General features: G+C 36.1%; 1 protein-coding gene across 1 annotated transcript in view; it reads left to right on the top strand.

Annotated features, from left to right (window-relative positions):
• Positions 1-4,463: 4,463 nt before the first annotated feature.
• LOC125233949 (hemicentin-2-like) overlaps positions 4,464-7,329 on the top strand; it is a 35,704-nt gene continuing 32,838 nt past the window's right edge. Inside the window, exon 1 of the mRNA XM_048140123.1 lies at positions 4,464-4,596. The gene's annotated coding sequence lies outside the window, so the exon portion shown is untranslated. The remainder of the gene's footprint in view (positions 4,597-7,329) is intronic.

The raw sequence follows: 7,329 nt of genomic DNA, 5'->3' as shown, positions 1-7,329 counted from the left end.
CAGTTGTCACTCGAGTGTTTGCAACAAGTACAGTTTCAAGGCGCTTTTAAATTTATTTTTATTTTTCTCTTGTCGAATAGTCTCGGGTAGACTATTCATTAAATACGGAATTTTTTTCTTAGAGTTCTATCTCCAAAATAATTACTAACCCGGGGAACATCAAATTTTCGCGCTGTTACTGCCCTTGTTCCATGCTTATGTTCTATCAGTATTGAGTTATGCTCTACATTGCCATGGTTGTTAACTGCTAGAAGGAATTTATGCTTTAAGCTAACGGGTAGTATTTTGCAAATTTTGAATAATTTACAGGGTGGCCCAAAATTACGTTAACAAAGAATGGGGAAATAATGTTGTAATAAACCAAAATATCGAAGTTACCGAAAATATTTTTTGGGCCTATATTTCTGCATATTTCTACATCCACCGTGGATATTTCAACAGCATTAGCATGGATATTTCGCAAGGTTTGTAATGTAGACCAATCGTGTAAAGACATTTTTTTCCAGATTCATAAGCTCGATACGTTTCAGCCTACTTACGTAAATGCACCTTACTTAAAACTATAAATTATAGTTTGTAATCAATCTTAAAACCCTAGACCGTTTATTGATTACAAAAGTTAGGGTATTTTACAAATTATAAGTGCAATAAGTCAGACGAATGTCATACTAGAGGTGCAGCGGCATATCGATAATTTTTTGTTCTAATATTTGCGTTCGTACTTCAAAGCCAAAGGAGGATATTTTGAAGACGATTCGATTTATTCGGTCAAAAATTATTAAGGGTTCACATTTTAATTTGTAAGACAATCATTCGTGTAAGGACAGAAAAGTAATTATACAAACGTTTGTCAACGTATTTTTGGGCCACCCTGTATAATAATTGTTTTTACAACTGTTTCTAGTTTTCTTGTTAACGAGGGAGTTCATGGGAGCCTGGGGTCCGCTTTGATAACTTACCCCAAGATTTGGCGTAGGCACTAGTTTTTACGAAAGCGACTGCCATCTGACCTTCCAACCCGAAGGCGTGGCCTTATTGGAATTAGTCCGGTTTCCTCACGATGTTTTCCTTCACCGAAAAGCGACTGGCAAATATCAAATGACATTTCGCACATAAGTTCAGAAAAAGTCATTGGTACGAGCCGGGTTCGAACCCGCGACCTCCGGATCGAAAGTCGCACGCTCTTACCGATAGGCCACCAGCGCTTACTAAATAATGTTGTATACTCTCCCATCCTCCTCTATTTTTCATCATCTTAGCATTATCACTCACTTCTTTTAATCCATCCGTTGTTTTTGGTTTATCCTTTGCTCTCAGTTTATATTAAATTTATTTTCTCCTCCTGCCTGAACCATAGATAAATATTTTCTCTGCCTGAACCACGTTATGCTACTACTACTCCTCTTCGCCGTTATCGGCGCTAATAATTTAAATTTCATTCAGTTCCAGGCCAGGCCTACGTCACTCGCTCGCAGTCGCGTTTTACGTGCCTAGACACGCTAGCCGTTCATTCGAATGAACAAATCGCGTGGCACGTACCTATATACTATTCTTCTGAGTTTTACGTAGTAACTTATTAGTTAATTAAAGCGTAGGTATTTGTCGCTTTGCGGGCAAGTGAAGGATCTGCTACATTAGTAACTTATTAATAATCTGTGTTGAGACTTTCATTCAACTTTTTTCCGATCAAATATTCGATCCCATTAGGCGCTAACCCTTAAAAAATATGTTAGGTTCTTATCCAAAAGTATACACATAGTCAGTCGTCAATAAGTCGACAGTTTCGTAAAGCTTCAATTGGATCAACCTTATCGACAACCGAAAGTTAATGTGTTAGCGTTTAGATGAAAACGGCATATACAATATCCGTTGATCGATGCTACGACAAATCATTTCAATATTTCTATACACTCCTTTGTCGTTTTGTATTAACGATTGTCATTTTTAACTATAAAACTCCCGTGAGACTCAAACATATTTAAAAATATTTTAAGCGGGTTACTCACGTGTTAAGAAAGATCCTCGGGAATGGATCGAAACATGTCGAACGTCACGTGAGTATCCCGTTTAAATAGTTATTTGTTATACAAGGGGCAAACTTGTATTTTAACGCCGAGTGTGGAATTGAAAAACGAGCAAGTGAAAGGATTGTATAGTTGAACCACGAGCGAAGCGAGTGGTTCGAGAATAGAATCCTGAACTTGCGAGTTAACACACGAGAAGTAAAATACATTTGCACCCGAGTGTAAGTGTACTTTTCCCCTCACTATAGCGAGGAAACTATAACGCAAAAAATGCCTTTATCACTGCTTCCAGTAGTTCCACAGGTGGTATTAAATCATCTTTATTACTAGATTCACCTACTTTTATCAATTTTAAAGGAGTTAATTTGACTTTATTGAAGGTCAAATTACTATGCCCACTAGTGGATAAAATGCGTTTTTACCCGCTGGTATTAAAGGACAAAACACGTGTTTCCGAGCTAGTGAGGGGAAAATATTTTTAAATAACGATTGTCATCTTTGTTGGAAAATTTAAATTAAAATAAAATTCTTAAGTAGCTACCATAAACATCCAATGTTACTCGTACCTATACTTATCATATCTATCTCCGTCTCATGTTGACAGAGATGGCGATAAAAATATCGATATTCACGCGCCCCTGCTCTCACGCACTCAAGGCGCCACATGCACAGCTGACATGGCCCATAATTTGATTACTCACCCTACTCCTCGGTAGCTTGAACCTTATTCATTACAAACATGAGTTTATATTACTCCGTATATAGGTATTCTTATACGGCACAAAGCTAGTAAATATGCAACTTATTAAAGTGTTTTAAGGTTTGAATTTATCTATAGTGAAAAATAAACCAAACTAGATAGACTGATGACGTTGGCTACCAACAGTTGGTTAATTAATCTTTTCGTGATGTTAACAAGCCCATGTAAATAATTACACTAAGGGCTGTGGGTGGTGAAATGAGATTATAATCGTCAGCAGGTAATTAAATTGATATAAATCATATTAATGAAAAACCGTTGTTAAAATTAACCAGCAATATTTGGCTTTATACAATGTTAATACTTTAAAAAAATTCTGCCTCATATTTTTTTTATACTATGTCGGTGGTAAACGACCATTCGGTCTACCTGGTGGAAAGCAGTCACCTTAACCTATGGACGCCAGCAACTCAAGGGGTGTCACATGCGCGTTGCCGACCCATTAGAAACCTGTATGGGCACTCTTTTCTGAAAGGGTACTTTGGGTTTTTTAGATGCCTATAGGTACACAAAGTAGAAGTTAAATCAAGTTAGTATTTATAGGTCCGCCGAGTATAAGTGCATTTGACCTACCTGCTAGTTATGGAAATGGCTCATAAAAAATCGTTTGAGAAATTTTACTAGTAGCTTTTGTCGAACCTAAAGCAGAGACTTTCGCTACTCTCAGTTCTTTTTATTCTTTCAAAATTAATCCTATTTAGGGCAAGGGTAATTTATCGTTTTAAATGTGCAAATATCATTAATAGCGGGGCGCAAGGGGGCTTGATCCCATTGTGCTGATATAAGGGGTTAATTTTATGGTTTAACAGTTTAAACAAATAACTTTTCATATTTAGGACTATCCGATTTTATGGGAACGGCGTATGGTGAGTGAATAAGATTTAGATTTTAAAAGTTTTGTGCACCCAACCAACAACCAGAAGCGAACCAACAAAACAGGCACGCAGTGAGAATTTTGAATCGTTTTTCAGGTTGTTGTACAAAGTTAAACTCAAAACGCCGCCAAAGATTGTTTACTACGAATTCCAGGACACAGGAGAATGGATATCTAGGTACTAGACCCAAACACTTAATGCGATTCGTATGAGGTTTTATTCAAGACTGAATAGTTATAACTACCCTATACATAAGTAAGTATAATAAGTTGGTACACATATATCACAGTTATTTACAATAATTCGTTTTAAATTTGCGTTTGTTTTGACGGACGGGAAAAGCCACGGAACCCAACATTGTAATGTTGTACATGAACCGTCATGCTTACTTGCCGTTAGTCCTTGGTCATTAAAAATGATCTTCGATTGACATCGGCCACAACATCCCGAAAACTCCCGTGATACTCAAATATATTTAAAACTCGATATAACGCTCGACATGTTTCGATCCATTTCCTAGGAGCGTTATATCGACTTTAATACTTGATTACCTAACCCGTTTAAAATATTTTAATTATAAAATAATTAATTTTTTTATTGACTTGAAACATAATATAATGAAACTAAACTTATACTTAGTTAAAATTTTAAATACATTATTTGTATAATATTTTTATGCATTCAGCTTTTTCAGTCGTAGGTTCACAAACCTGCGTAGACCCCACAAAACTTGCCGCGTGCTTTCGTAGCCCGTAGCGCGACCCCACAGTAAAGCTACAGTTAACTCAGTTCAGTAGCGCGCGAGTTCGCAATCTGATTGCTTGTGTGCATGCGCAGTTCGTGGCGCTACGATACGTGCGTAAACTAACTTTTATTGAGTAGGTACTGTGGTTTTGTGAGAAACTTGTGGACACGGTGCTTCCTGGATTGAACGCAGGTAGGTTTTAGTCATTACTTTTTCTATCTCAAAAAAAAACGAGATAATGATCACAAAAAAAATATTCGAGTACTAGTTATTAGTTACAACTAAACAAATGAAGTTACTTTAAAAATGTCAAATCTGAACTTAAAATTTTAATATTGTCATTATCAAATACCAATATTAAATTCGCATTTAGATAAATCTAATTAAATAGTTCTAGTACGTAGTCAATTCTGTATGGTTTAGACAAATATTAAAATATAACTACCAATTGAATATCAAATCTATTTTGTGAAATTATCCTTTCAAATACTTTTAAGTAACATAAAAAACACGGTACTCATAGGTAACCATGCATGTAGGAAATAAGTATGTATTTAATAATTTGACCAAACTTTAAATGCTCATTTTAATGTTTCTATACTTGCGATACTTACGTGGCGGGTAGAAACTCTAGGTCCATGGGGTCCCAGCGCGAACAAGTTGTTCACAGAAATCGCGGAGCGTCTGGTTGAGGCAACTGGTGATCGAAGAGCTGGCGGCTTCCTCGCACAACGTATCAGCATTGCGATACAGCGAGGAAATGTCGCTAGTATCCTTGGTACAATGCCTCAAGGGCCTATTTTAGACATTAGCTAGCTTTTAAGTTTAGTACTAGTTTCTTATATATGTAAATGACTAGTTGATATAATACAAATAAATGTGTGGTAGGTACCTAATATTCCTAATGGGCCCATTTCCATAAATAAGTGTCTACTTGTAATTCTTTCCTTCGCTTTTCATGACCTATCGAAAGCGTTGTGTTAATTTCAGTTTCAATTTCTATTGGCAGTTTGGCAGTTGGCACCGTCTCTTACTGTTCAATAAAAGCTTTCGTAATTTAATTAATAATGGCATAGGCATCTAGGTAGATACCTATTTATAAATAAATAGGAAGCTAAACTGGGTCTATCGTGTAATCATTGCATGGGAAAATGTGCTAACGAAGAACTGAAATTTTGATATGATAGGATTTTCATAATCACAGTCAATTTATTGAAGATTTTAGAATAAAATACAAGAGCAATAATATCTGTTTTTTTTTCTGAACAAAGATGAACAAGGATAAACAAGGATAACTCGTTATATATCGACTATATTGTTTTTAGTGATATATCTAGAGATCTACTAGAAGAGAGGCCTATGCTCAGCAGTGGGCGATAAAAGGCTGATATGATGATGATGATGATCTCGAAAAGAAAATATACAAATTATTATGTGTTTACATTAGTATCTTATTACCTAACGGATTATTGTAATAGTAATTAAGTATCTACTTAAAAACACGAATCAAAAATATTTAAATCAAATAACTAAAGTCGAAAAAGCCGAAATTGATTTATCGCCCACTCCATGCACATGCACCCATTGACCTTTCATAATTATAGTATTGATACGTTATCTTTAAAGCATAAATCATCTCTAACTTCGTTCATTAAAAATAATTATAATTTGTGATTGGGAACTGAAATTACGTGCATGAACTGACTTGACGAATAGATATTTTTGTTTTTGCTTCAGCAGCTTTTATATAGGTAGATAGGTACTTTCAATTGTTACTAAACTAAGCTTTTGAATATTTAAAGATTCAAATGATCACTATGTAGAAAGTTATAGGAAAATTTGTTAAGTAGGGTGCATTGGGGTAATTTCGAAGCACAGAAATGCTCAGGTAATTTCGAAAGGGGAATCTTGATATGACGGAAATAATTAATGATGATTTTTATGTAACTTTCGAAATTAGACGCCTTTCTAAATTACCCCAATGCACCCCAATTAGTAGCAGGCCCCGTAGCCGAATGGCATTTCTCCGACGCCAAACGAAAGCGATACGCCGCTGGCTCTGTCGCGCCAAACGCAAGCGCGATAGAGATAGATATCTACTTTCGTTTCGTGAGCGTTTCGTGAGATTGTGCCATTCGGCTAATCGTATCTAGGATTGAACCAGAATTAAGTACCTACTTAGATAGATAACGCAAATTTCAAACCTTTATGATTGTGATAGGCACCTAATCGTAAAAGGACGCTTTCCCAATATAAACACTCACAGTAAATTATTGATAACTTAACCAATTATACCGTTAAATAACTGCGTCGTCTCGCGTAGGTTTCATATTTTGAATTTGGTCTAGATAATGCTAAAATGCTGTCTTTACATCCACACTTTGTAATAGAAACAGCAAACATTCTGCGTCTAAACTTGGGCATACAGAGCCACAGAGCTCCACCTCTCGGCGAATGACTGTTTTACCTTTATTGGATTCCAATCGCTGGATGCGTCGACTTATTTCTATCAAAGTGGGAATTCCTGCACTTCGCCAGATGTTGTGGTTCTAAAACGAACGGCAAAAATAGGTATCGAATACCTTTATACGTATATACTAGTTTTTGCCCGCGGCTTCGCTCGCGTTAGAAAGAGACAAAAAGTAGCCTATGTCACTCTTCATCCCTTCAACTATCTCTTACTTAAAAAATCACGTCAATTCGTCGCCCGTTTTGCCATGAAAGGCAGACAAACAAACAGACACACACTTTCCCATTTATAATATTAGTATGGATTACATACTTGTTAAGTTTATCGATAGTGAAATTCTTATATTTTGGGCCCACAATTGTCTGTTCACCGGACGATAGAGGTAAAAGTACCTATCAGCCTGTCAGTCATTCACCACTAACTGAATATCTTGAGTGATACTGTGTGAATCATCT

The sequence above is a fragment of the Leguminivora glycinivorella genome, chromosome 15 (genome assembly GCF_023078275.1).
Source record: "Leguminivora glycinivorella isolate SPB_JAAS2020 chromosome 15, LegGlyc_1.1, whole genome shotgun sequence".
NCBI classification, from domain to species: Eukaryota; Metazoa; Arthropoda; class Insecta; order Lepidoptera; family Tortricidae; genus Leguminivora; species Leguminivora glycinivorella.
Note: the sequence above shows the minus strand (reverse complement) of the source record. Positions and strands in the feature narration are given on the sequence as shown.